Source organism: Xiphophorus couchianus, chromosome 18 (assembly GCF_001444195.1).
Source record: "Xiphophorus couchianus chromosome 18, X_couchianus-1.0, whole genome shotgun sequence".
Taxonomy (NCBI): domain Eukaryota; kingdom Metazoa; phylum Chordata; class Actinopteri; order Cyprinodontiformes; family Poeciliidae; genus Xiphophorus; species Xiphophorus couchianus.
The window spans coordinates 13,028,280-13,040,731 of NC_040245.1; the positions used below are offsets into that span (position 1 = coordinate 13,028,280).

Below are 12,452 nucleotides of genomic sequence, written 5' to 3' on the forward strand. Positions count from 1 at the left end.
GAAAGCAACTATGAAAGATTGAAGAAATTTTTAATTATTGAGAAGGGTGTTTTGCCTCATGCCTAAAAGGACTGAACTGCAGGAGGCTGGTAGTAGAACTATTAATCCCACAATGCACTGCAGTAACCTACTTTCAGTTCAACAGGAAGTGGAGGAGATTCGTTGATGTGATACCAGGCTAACAAAAGCAAACTCTGGAACAAACTTGTCCTCTTTTCTACACCCGTCATCCATTGGGATGGGATCAGGGAGACAAGCACGAAGCTCCCCTTTCTTCCTGCTGATAGAGGAAGGCCTGCTCCCTACCAAGTAGCTCAGGATTCAGAATTAATGTACAGTTTTATGTTTTGTGTATCCGATAATTGTATTTCCTGCTGAATGAATAAGTTTAAATTCATAATTTTGAAGAAGGAAGTTTTGAAATATGGTTTCCCCAATAGAGACAATGTCTCTGGCTCCCATTCCTAAGAGGGAAAAACATGCAGCCCATGAGCAACTCCAGCCCAGAGCTGGGAAAAGGAGCACAGCTTCACCAACCATGGCCGCCCATGCCAGCCAAATAAACAATGCTGCAACTGCGGCCTGATGCCTGTTCCAGACTAGAGCTGAGAAGATGCTCTACTTTTTTCATGCCATTCCTCTGTAATGTGAACAAATACATTTTTTTATTCTTTTTAAACATTGTTTTATTAATTTTTAAAAGTATTATTACCTTATTAGCCAGCTCGTCTTTACCCGTAGTACATGAAGAGACAAAAACAAAGTTTACCAGAACACAAAGTTATATATAGAAAAGAAAAATCTAAGTTACGCTACTGACTCTCAAAGAGCAATGATGAAACTTGTCTTTGATTTCAGTGACACCGTTTCTCTTGGTTCTTGTTCTGTGCGTCTCTTCCATGTCCATCACTGCGTCATTATTAGCCACTGCACAGAAGTCGCAACGAGGGAAATTTAGAATAGTGTGCGATGTCTCGTTTTATCATCATTCTCCTATGTTATTTTTTAATGCTTTGACTTATGTTTCCAAGTAAGAGGTAAATTCTTATTCCAAAACAAAGAGCAAGGTATGAAACAAGTTAGAGTCAGTTCATTGACAAGCAATCATTTTAAGAGGAAATATGAAATGCATTCAAAGTTGAAACGTTCCATTATCATAAGGTTTCAGTTCAGAATTTAAAAAAAGAAAGCAGCAACAGAGTTTGTAACACAGTCAAGATAATTTATTTTATTCCAGAAATTTGCAAAAATTAAGATTTAATTCACATAATTTCCACACCAAGTAAGGACAGCAGCCAAAGAAACTTTATTTCCCATTTTTGATTCTTACACGAAAATTAGCATTAGTTTCAGCAGGTAATATTTCTACTTAACTCAGTCTGCATGAGCCGAATATTTCTAGTGTATCAGAAATCAATGTACACTATGATTTACTCTGCAATGTATATATATATATATATATATATATAGAGAGAGAGAGAGAGAGAGAGAGAGAGAGAGAGAGAGAGAGGCAGACTCTCCTCCAAAACTGTAACTCCATCCTAAGTCCACAAAGGAGCATTAATGCAGATCCGTCTTCGCACACATTCAATAAGCCTTTAATAGTTGTACATAGTGAATTGTACATCCCTGTTTTTTCTTACTTCTTTTAAACAGGCTACTTTTTATTGTTTTATGTGTACATATAGCCTATCAATCCACATCTTGTATGATTTTTTTGTTCTGGAAATTAACCTTCTCAGCTGCACAGAACTTTTAATAACTGCACAATGATATTTTTTAATGTTTAGGTTTTTCAGTTTCTTCTTACTGTACAGTCTATTATTTATTTTAAGAGTAGATGGATATTTTTCTGTAGTTTAAAAATTAGATGAATATGCAACCTTGGAGTCACCACATGTAAATAGTTTTGTACTAAATAACAACTGTCTCTCTCCTGTGTTTTGCTAATATTCACAACTCCATCTTACTTCCACAACCAGCACTGACTTACAATACTCAAAAGGCTGGTTTTCAAAATCAGTTTTTCTTCCCTGCACGTTTGAGTAAGATTCTTATGTTATTTGAATCTTGCTACTAAAGTCGCTGGAGTTTGAGCCAACAAACAGTCCAAAGCTGAAAATACTGCATGACACTGTGCGGTGAAATGTAATACACAGTCACTAGATCATCTGATGTTTTCTCCCCTTCTGTTCTCTTCAGGTTATCAAGCCTTCCAGATGCACACACCATCACATCAGTGGCTTCACTCATAACAGCAATTTAGTGATTTGAATTCCCTCTTGCCTACCGTCTTTTTCATTACACCGTGACAGCAAAATGCAAAGTAGCCTGTGTGTTTAATATGAGATACGACACAAGACATAATTAAAAACAAATGTGTAGAGATGTCTTCTGTTTGAGTTTCTTTATTGACATGCATGTGATAAGTTGGAGGAGAATTATGACTTGTCTCATTTTTTTTTTTTTTTTGGTATTATTATTCCTGTTGGTCGTGTTTTTCCAGGAGTGACATCCAGTGCAGTGCTCCCATGGAGTTGTGACACCTCCTCTGGTTCCAACTCTCAGGAAAGCCAGCTATGCTCTCTGGTCTCATAGGAGGTGGGATGGCTTTTCCTGAGGTTCACACCAGACGCTGTCTCACCTCGGCAACAGACAGACTCTTTATTCAGTGACGCCTGAAATTAGACGGTGCGCTGCTTGAGAGGATGGAAATGTAGGGACAGAACTGGCATCAGGGGGGAGGCTGCCAATCACTCATGGCAGAAACAGCATCTGGAGAGGCACGCAGCGGCTTTCTCTTCAGTTTTTAAACAAGAGATGGTTTTCTCTGCACCCAGAATTGAGTTAATTCAAGCCATTTTCCAGAAAAGGTTTCGGCATGTGACGCATTGTGCAGTCAGTCAGGCGTAAGTGAATGTCTTATCTATCTGTGACACAGTTGTAGTTCTTCCAGAATTACGTCTCCTCTGCCAAAACCAGCATATGTTCTCATGTCTTAAACGGTGATTTTGCAGTGGTCCAAGCTGTTAGAATGAAGTGTCATTTCACTCAAGTCGTTTGCGCATCACTAAACTGATAGGAGAAAAACAGTAGGCTGTCCCCATAACCAAGTCTAAATATTAACCAGAAAATGAGAAAGCAGACTCCTTTACGTTTGTCTCTCAATCTTTGACTTGATATTATTCTGTTTTCCTCTCATTCTCTTTGAAGAACTTTCCCTTTTCATGCATTCTCGATCCCCCCCCCCCTCCATTTGTGAGTGCTGCAGCCCACCCTGTCCGAGCTTCAGTGGTACATGCCGTTAGAAAGCCCATCTCTGCGAGGGGAGGAGGGAAGGGTGGTCTCAGTCTCAGCTAAGCGGCTGCTTTAGTCCCCCACCATAAGCAAATTCACAGATGTCTCTGCACGCGTCTCAGCCATCATGAGAAGGCAGCCTGCTCCTGTGTGAGCCCTGGACAGAGTGAAGCAGAAAGAGATTCAAAGAGAATCAGCAAGGAAAAGGGTGGGAGGGAGAGCAGGAGAAAGAAGAGGAGAAGGCGAAACACATACATCGTTTCTGCTCATGAGCCCGATCTGGTGTGTTTAAGCGCAAGAAGAGAAGAGAAAAGAGGGAGGAAAATAAATCCGTGGACCTTGACATCTCTTTGTTTTAATTTTCTCTCTCTTTTTTTATTCATTCAATGAATACTAACACAGCAGAGTAAAAGAAAGAGATGCTTTGAAGGCTGTCTCTCTTTTGACAAGGGGCAAGAAAGAGAAACAGGGGGATAGACGGCATAAAGCAGGGACAAAAACTGGATTGCTAGGATGACTCGGAGTCGACTCGGAAGCTTGGAATACGAGCCTCACGCTGAAGTCTCTGAATGAGGTAAAAATCATGATATCACACAATCGTCTCTTGTTATGCTCTGCCCCGGCTGCCACCGTCAGATAAAAATCTGTGAGACACTTGAAAGCATGAAGAAGGGCTTGACAAAAATGAACCAATTTTCATGCTCATCAGGTTTGGAGCAGCGTTCGGTAGATTGCCATCCTCCTCCCCGGGTTGTTCTCTGTCTTGCTCATTGGAAGTGAGGGAGAATCCACACAGGCTGCAGTGTTGCATGTTGCAGAGAGGCTCTGCGAGCTGAGTTGAGCACCAGACTGATGAATAAAGAATTGGTGATTATTCTTGTGATGAGAATCTAGGGGTGCTGAGATGGCAGAAGGGAAAGAAGAGAGCGATTTTCTGCAAACTGACCAGCAGAGGATTTACTTCAGCTGGGTTCAACGGATAAATGAAACACGAATACTCTGTATTTCATAATGGATGAACTGAAAATCCCATGGTGTGTGTTCCAAAAAGGGAAGGAAGGTGTTATGAAATGAATAAATAATGAGGCATATAGTAAAGTGGGTTGCAGCGTTGATATTTTCAACAATCTGATAATATTGGAAACCCAGGCACTGGGGTAATGAAAGGGGAAGATTTAATTCAGCAGCTGAAAACTAAAGACGAGATGAAAGACATAGTTGTTGTCTTTATCGACAGAGGTCCACAAACATTTCTTTTCAACCTCCTGTGAACTTTTGGTACATAATGAAAAACCTGCAGATTACCAGAGATGTATTCTAGTGAGGGGGTGAAAATGAAAGCGGTAGCACTGTTTAAATTTGGAGTTTGTGTAAATGATTTTGCATTCACTGACAATAATGTCTACAATAATGTTATACTGTATGTAGACATTATTTCAAGCTCAGAAATAATAAATATCTGGGCAAAATGATTTGGTCTTTGCCAGGTTAACTCCTCATATGCTCAAAAACAAAATACCACACAATGGAGTCTACACTGTCATAAAAATGCTGAAGCGCTTGTATTTAAGAGTGAAATTTGCAGGTAGGTGTATTTTTTATCAAGTGCTCTTGTTTGTTTGATAATCAGCAAGTGAGACCAGCCTTATTAAAGCAGCTTTTGCTATTTGTTGACCTGGAGCAGACAGGTAAATGTAAGTACAATGCCGGGATGGAAAATCATCAGCAATGATCTTAACCCAATTCATGTGGGAAGTATAGAAAGAATGTTTGAAAAATATTTAAAATTCATTATTCCAGTGAGGAAGATTTTTTTTTTTTACCAGTGGAAACAATTTAAAAACACTCAAGATTTCCCAGGAGTGAATGTTCCAGACAATTTATTCCTTATTTAAACCGTGAATAGAGACCTAAAAGCTACAATTCAGACACTACAGGTTATATATTACAGCTAAATTAGTGAACTAGTATGTCCTATTTTAAAGTGCTTTGAAGGGAATATTTTTCTTTCTCTATAAGAAGAATTCTTTTGAACAATGATACCAGAGTTGATATGTTATGGCTGTTATCAGCACCTTGTTTTACAGAAACGAAACACAGGGATAGCTCAAAGAATCCTCATACCAACTGTCAAGAATGAAAGTTGGTAGATGGGTCATTAGTTGAGATTTGTCACCAAACCTTCAGAGTAACCTGCAGTCATTAAGCCAGTTCAAAGATATAAACTATTTTTGAATAATTCATCATTTAAAATCAGCTTTATTTTCTAAATGATTAATAAATATGTTATCTCCTTCATGTTCAGTCAATGAAGTAGAGATGAGTGTATATCTGTGATATAATCTGGAGGAATGAATCAAATTTATTTTTGTTTGCTGCCATGTCCCAATTAATCTACACTAAGAAACGCAGCACAAGACGTAATGGTTTATATTCAGCCACTAACACTGAGCTAACACAACAAAACAACACCTGGCCTTAGCTTTTTTAGCCTGTACAGCAAAGTGCAGCAACACTGCAATGCTGTTCATGTTCCCAGCTGTTTCTCTGGCATGGCTCTGCACTGCACTTTTTGACCCTGGGTACATATTCTGTTTCTGCTTCGTCCAGCTAGGTCAGCAAGGAGGATAGATCTCATTTATGGAGATGGGCAGCTTGTCTTTTCACTCTCAGTTCAAGGTTGCACCCCTTATTCTGGCGGAGCGAGCCGAGTGCTGACAGGTCAGAATTACAAACTATACATAGCTGCACATATACGAGTTTGTAATTATATTTGTTTAATGTAATAAAATTTAAGATAACTTTAGTTGTGGATTTACTATTTGTAATAATGTATTAATTAATAATGTAGTTCAAATCTAGCCTGGTTAAAACCAGGCATCTCTCTCTACACTTTGTGTCATAGAGAGAGTCTGGGCTTAGCTATAGAGAAACGATTGCTCCCTGGAGGTGTGGACTGTGTAGAAGTTTTAAATAATCACTAACATTTGGTCGTGATGTATGCAAAGCGCCAGTTTGACGCTAAGAAGCTTTCCGGAAATTGCCTGCATTGTAAACAACCATCCTCCACTGTTGGAAAGAAATACAGATGTGAATGAAGCAGCTGAAAATGTTAATTCAATATTTGGAAGTGTGGCCAACATGGACACAACAGCTTTGTTCACTTCCTCCACTGCCATTGCTAAAACTACAGACAGATTACAAATGTAAAGCAGCGTACAAAATCAACGTCACCTTTCACAACTTCTCCTTCTGTTTGCCGATTGGCAAAAAATCGACTGGAGAGAATCTGAGACAAGGGGAGAAACAATTCAGTCATTTAGACTATAAGATTTTTAATTACTTACAATCCAATTTGATCATAACTATGAATAAGCTAATTGGCAATTTTTGAGAATAAAGATACGACTTTACATAACAAAAGCTTTGAAGCTAATAGCAGGGACAAAAATGTGAGGCAGTTTCACATTTATAGCACCTTTTTTGGATTAAATGGATTGAAACAGCTTGATACAAAGACTTTAAAGCATATATATAACCCACACTATGCTGAGAAAGAAATATTGAGTGGATAATAGTAGCTGTCATTATTTCTTTGTATAGGTGAACTTGATTGTGAATGCAGGTGGAGGATTTTCCTTCAGCATGTTCCATGCAGTCATCATTTCACACATCATTTCTTGGTGTAATGATATGTATGAGATCTGACAGGACACAGGGGTGAGACTAAACAAATGTTTTGCTAGCTATCGGCAACAGTGCAGTTGTTTCAGAAGCATGTGGGCGCAGGTGAACCATGTCTACCTACACGGACAACTCACAGATGCAGGTTCTGAAAATATACTTCACCAGGCTGAATTCATCTCCGTTTGAAGTCTTTTTGTGTATGTGTGGTGGAGGTTTCTCTTTGAAAGCATCTGAGCATCTCTGCAGATTTAGCTGTGGAGTCGTCCATCTTCTGTACCAGCAGGGCAAATGTAAGAGACAAGAAGAATAGGTGGGCTTTTATCAGCCACAGTAGACAGAAAGCAATAAACGACTAGTGTTAGAGTGTTCAGTACAGTATCTAGTTAGGTGCGGCTTTTGTCCATTTAGTTAAAATATTTTCGTGTTTGCGTTTGAAACAGGCCGCCTACTGAACGTCTGCATATAGGTATTCTTAAAATGATTCACTAAATTGAGAGAATTACAAGAAAAATTGTTTTCATTCAGGATGAAAACATAGGATGAATAAGTAGTTACAAAATACAATATTAAGGCATAGTAACCCCTGACAGGTGCAGTGACAACACTTAATGTGTTGACATCATAGCTCTTGTTAGTAGGTGAGACATATATATAAATGTATATACTGTATATATACTGTATATACATATATATACTGTATATATAGATGTATGGAAGTGGAGAAAACAGGCAAGCACATAGAATTGACATTTTAATGTTAGCATCTATTTCCACGCAGGCCGCCTATTTAAGCATAAATATCTATAAATCTATAAAGTTTTTGTGTTTTAGAGTTTTGAACTCCAGGAGTTTGCACGATAAGCTGTGAGAAAATAAAGGAAGGATTTTTACAGTGAACCAAGATGTCAGTGAAGATGAATACTTTATGCTATAAATGTCTTCACTCACTAGACTGAAAAAATACTTTTCACATTTCTGAATTGTAAGAATTGAGACTTATTTGATTGCTGTCGCGTGAAGCAAAACTAAACACAAGAAGCAGACAAATTCTAAATATAGGTAAAGATTGTTTGCTTTTCATTGGTGAATTTATTAAGTCCCTCTGGTTTATGGTGCCATAGGCCTTGTTAGGATGTGTTTAATTAATATCAATTTAATGGCTTTGTTTGGGCATAATTTTGCCAGAGGACTGTTATAAAACACACTGGGCACATGCTCTTTGTACTACCTGGTCTAAACACAAGAGTAAAGCAAAATGTCTACTAAGAACAAATGTTTTCAGCCTTGCAGCAGTGCAACAGTACCTCACTGGATTACAAACCACCAGGCTCTTAAAAATCTGTCTGGCTGCCCATTAAAACAGCCACTATTGTGGCTCATTAATGTCCTGCAGAGGAATTAGAATAAACTGCGCTCCACACACTCTGGCTGGCAGAGACTCTCAGTCGTCTCTGCAGCAGTTTCCTTTCTCTCCAGGGACAACAGTTGTTTGCCTGAGGTTCATCACAGCCGCCTGGTGCTGCTTGGAGTGACCAGCATCACCAGGTAATTAGATGCTCAACTCCCTACAAACTGCTGGATCTGTTGAATTCGCCTTGCCTTGTTTCAGCAATTTCTGGAAGATTGTCAGATTTGATTGCTCTGCAGGCCACCGCTGTTCGCGTAAATGGGAAATTGAGTTTGAAAGGTGAGGATTATAGTATGAGAAAGGTATGCTATCTAAGAGGGATAATAGCAGAAAGCATTAAAGTTGCACAAAGGATGTCCTTTAGCAAAAGCACTAACTTTTAGATATATACACTTGAAAGCCACTTTTTTTGGTGATGTTCTTCACAAAAAAGAACATCACTTAGAATTTGTAATTATGTTTTTTTATGTGCAGTGTTTAAATGAATAACAAAACAACAGCAATAACAACAACAATGGGGCCCATAAAGACCTGTGTATGCTGCCAGCACATTCAACTTCGCAGATCATATTGGAACATTAAATCTCCACTGTACAAAATTGAAAAACACTATAGCAAAACATGGTGAAAATACTAGTTTAATTTGCGTACAAGTATTAAATACTAGTCTTTAATTTAACTTGTTTATGGTGCAGAATATCATTAATGTTGTTTCTTGATATTATTCTACCTAGAGTAACACCGGAAGTGTAACATAGTGATATTACTAAGAAATAACTGGCCTATTTGTATGTTAGCTAGCCTGCACTGTGTTTCTTCAACACACTTCTCACTCTGCGGCAGTGGCTCGGGGGGTATAGCAGGTGATCACAGAGGTTCCTAGTTTGAATCCCCGTCCTTTCCCAGAGATAATCAGGAGGGGTTGTATCAAGGAGGGCATCTGACAGAAAATATCTACTCAGTCTGTCTGCATGCAGCTGTGGACTTAGCCATTTGTCACTGTACATAGCAATATTTTTATTTCAAAAAGCAACTAGTGACAAATCTGGGAACCTTATTCCATGTTATTGGAGATTTTGGCAACAACACATAGCACCAATCGCCCTGTAGCAGCAGTCCTGCGGGAGAAGCGAATGCTGCCACGAGTCCCTCCTGCTTCTTAAGCACTGTGGTCAGTTTCACAGTCATCCTGCAGTATATCCCACTTGCAGTCATAGCAGAGAAGAGACTCATTCCACTCCATGTTCACATCGCAACTGAATCATATTTGTACAAACATGAAAAATGCTGTTGATCGACGGCCATAATTTCAACTTCTGACTTGCCATGTGTATGTGTCTGAGTGAGACAGTTTTTTACCTGAAAGTGGGGCTGTGAACCAAGCTGTACTGTTCTAACCAATAGGAAAATTAAACTGCAGTAGCCACCGTTCAACCCAAAGAGGGCAGTACTAATACAGTTTTAGGCATAATACTGCAGAATTAAACAAGTTTACATAAAAATATAATTTGCACCAAAACCTAAAGAAAGCATCCAAATGTTGATTTGGACTTTAGTTCTTTAAAAATGCTTTTATGAGAAAATCTGTCCATGCCTTATGTGCCCACATGTGCATATGTGCAGGATGGAGCTCCATGTAGCGATCCTGTAGTGGCAGAGCTGATATAATTTCATAACAAGTATGCATGTTTAAAAAAAAAATCTATGAACTTCATTTTGCATGATCCATCCCTTAGCCACCCAGTAAGAAGAGTAATTAGACTGATGGAAAACAGCAGTAAGAGAACCGAGAACAGAGACAAATATAGAAGATAAAAATTATAAACGTGTAAATAAATGCCTCTGCTATTTTTGGCTATAATTGTGGTTTGGATGAATGATTTTCTTTTTTGTATTTTGCTTCCCTGGCCAGTGGAAGCTTGTAACTCCCGTCTGATGGGAGGAGTGAAGGATGGGATGTGACGGTTCCTCGGTGATCAGAATGGCTTTCCTGATCACAGGATAGGACAGAGAAGTTTGTGATGAGTCAATTATTTGGAATCTATAACTGAGTGATAAATCATGATTAATTTTTTTTTTTTGCCAACGTCAAAATGTTGCAGCTTCCTTAAATGTTGGAGTGCTGGAGGGTTTTATCATAAATTATATCAGAGTATGTTTGGAAGGACAGATAGTTGTTCGTCTGTCTTCCTAGATACTGAAAGGACTCTACCTGGAAAACCTACTTTCCCTGAATAATCAGAGGCTTAAAAAGCACTGGTCTGACACAGCACAACTTATTTGTCTTTGTGCTGGAGTTAAGTGACCAGGTCATGGACAGCCAGTTGATCCTGGGTGAGAGACCCCTGCTGTCCATGTGTGCCACCAAGGTACATCAGTATATTTAAAAAGGCTCCCTGTTAAAAGTAATGCTATTAATACAGACAAAGAACCGGATGGGGGATAAAACATAACCTTGTTGGAAGCCTGTAATCAAAGCCATTTTACTTGACTTACAGCCACAATATGTAACTATTACAAATATATGTTTTTTCACATTTATTCAAAAAGTCAACATGTTGTGACAGTGAGACAGATGAGACTAGTCTGAGCAATCGTGGCAGGTTATGTTATGGTGAACCAGCTGTAGCATAGCAGAGAGCCAGGGAGAATGTGTGAGCGGTGCATTTGAAAAACCATTTGAAAAAGCGTACTTTAAAAAGTACGCTTTTATCAATAAGATCAAACTTCAATGGATCTGTAGGCTCTGGAGGCAATGCAACAGAGTGCTAATGTTTACAGTATTAAAAGCAGAGGAGAAGTCCATAAATAAAATCTGGGTATTTGGTACTGCAGAGTCCATGTTTGTTATCACTATGTTTAAAATAGTTGAGCTTGCATCCTCCACGCCTCGTTTTACCCTGTAGGCAAACTGGAGAGGGTTCAGATTGCCTACATAGTATTGTTGAAATGACTCATCCTGCTCATCACCTCCTAAACAGGTAGATGCATGAAACAATACAATATTTAGTTTTACATCTATAACACTAAGGCTCATGAGAAATATTCAGCTACTATTGCTGGATGATTTATAATGGTTTCCCTTTTTCTTAATGAAATGTTTTAGTATAATCTCCCTATGTGTGTTTGAGGTTAACCAATGATCCCTTGGGGTGGTGCTACTGTGTTGTAAAAGAGGCGTCTTACAGACAAGCTGGCAGTGTGGAATCGCTTGTTTTGCTCGCATTTATCAGGCCTTGCTGAAGATTAGGAAAAAGCTTGAAGATGCTACTGGGGGCATTTGGTATGTGTAATCACATGTACATGACACAGATTCAAGCAGTCTACAGGCACAAAAACAACAAATGTAAAACTCTTATCTAAACTCCAAGCTTTACCCCCCAAAACGGGCCTCATACAGACAAAGAAAAGAGTAGTAAACAGACCCCTCCTCTGATATCTGTCTGGACAATTTTCACATATTTTGTCATGTTACAATTGTAAGAGAGTTACAAATGTGCTTTTTTAATTAATATATCTAATTCATTTTATATTGAGAATTTGTGAATTTTATCTTATTCAGTTATTTTTATTTGTTGTTTTTGCCTGCGGGGATCGCCCTTCTGCACTCGTTTGTATCTCCTGGGCTTCCGTAGTTCATTCCAGGCCTCATAGTTCCTCCTTTTCCCCCTTTTCCCTCACAGCTTCCGCGCTGCTGTGGGCAAGTCAGAGGAAAGTTTGCTGTTGCGATATATGTTTGTTTTTCTGTATGGATGTTGTTCATGTTGAGGTCTCTACCATATGTTGTTTATTATTGTTTGTTAGTGTGTTGTTTTTCAGTTTTGACAGTCATTGTGGGTTTTTATAAACAGTTTTATTATAATTTCCTTTTTTTTATTTTGGCGCGAACAACTGGTGCTAGTCTAGCACAGCTCAGTTGAATATCGTTTTTATTTTCACATTTAGGGCTGGAGTGCAGGGAGAGGGAGTTGGAGAGGAGGCTGATTTGTTTTTACTCTTCTCCCCCAGGTATGTGTTTTTATTTTAAGTTATATGTTTATTTAACCCTGTCCCACTGTAT

General features: G+C 38.7%; 1 protein-coding gene and 1 long non-coding RNA gene across 7 annotated transcripts in view; one reads left to right on the forward strand and one right to left on the reverse strand.

Annotated features, from left to right (window-relative positions):
• Positions 1-3,305: 3,305 nt before the first annotated feature.
• The window catches only part of b3gat1a (beta-1,3-glucuronyltransferase 1 (glucuronosyltransferase P) a), a 90,304-nt gene continuing 81,157 nt past the window's right edge, over positions 3,306-12,452 (forward strand). For 2 of the 6 annotated variants that reach the window (XM_028045389.1, XM_028045391.1), the window contains exon 1: positions 3,314-3,871. The gene's annotated coding sequence lies outside the window, so the exon portion shown is untranslated. Of the gene's footprint in view, positions 3,872-5,907; positions 6,019-12,452 lie in introns of all 6 variants that reach the window. The other 4 variants (XM_028045390.1, XM_028045394.1, XM_028045392.1 and 1 more) reach the window with 4 other exon arrangements.
• LOC114161812 (uncharacterized) overlaps positions 6,613-12,452 on the reverse strand; it is an 81,873-nt gene continuing 76,033 nt past the window's right edge. Inside the window, exon 3 of the long non-coding RNA XR_003599083.1 lies at positions 6,613-7,255. This is a non-coding gene — a long non-coding RNA (uncharacterized LOC114161812). The remainder of the gene's footprint in view (positions 7,256-12,452) is intronic.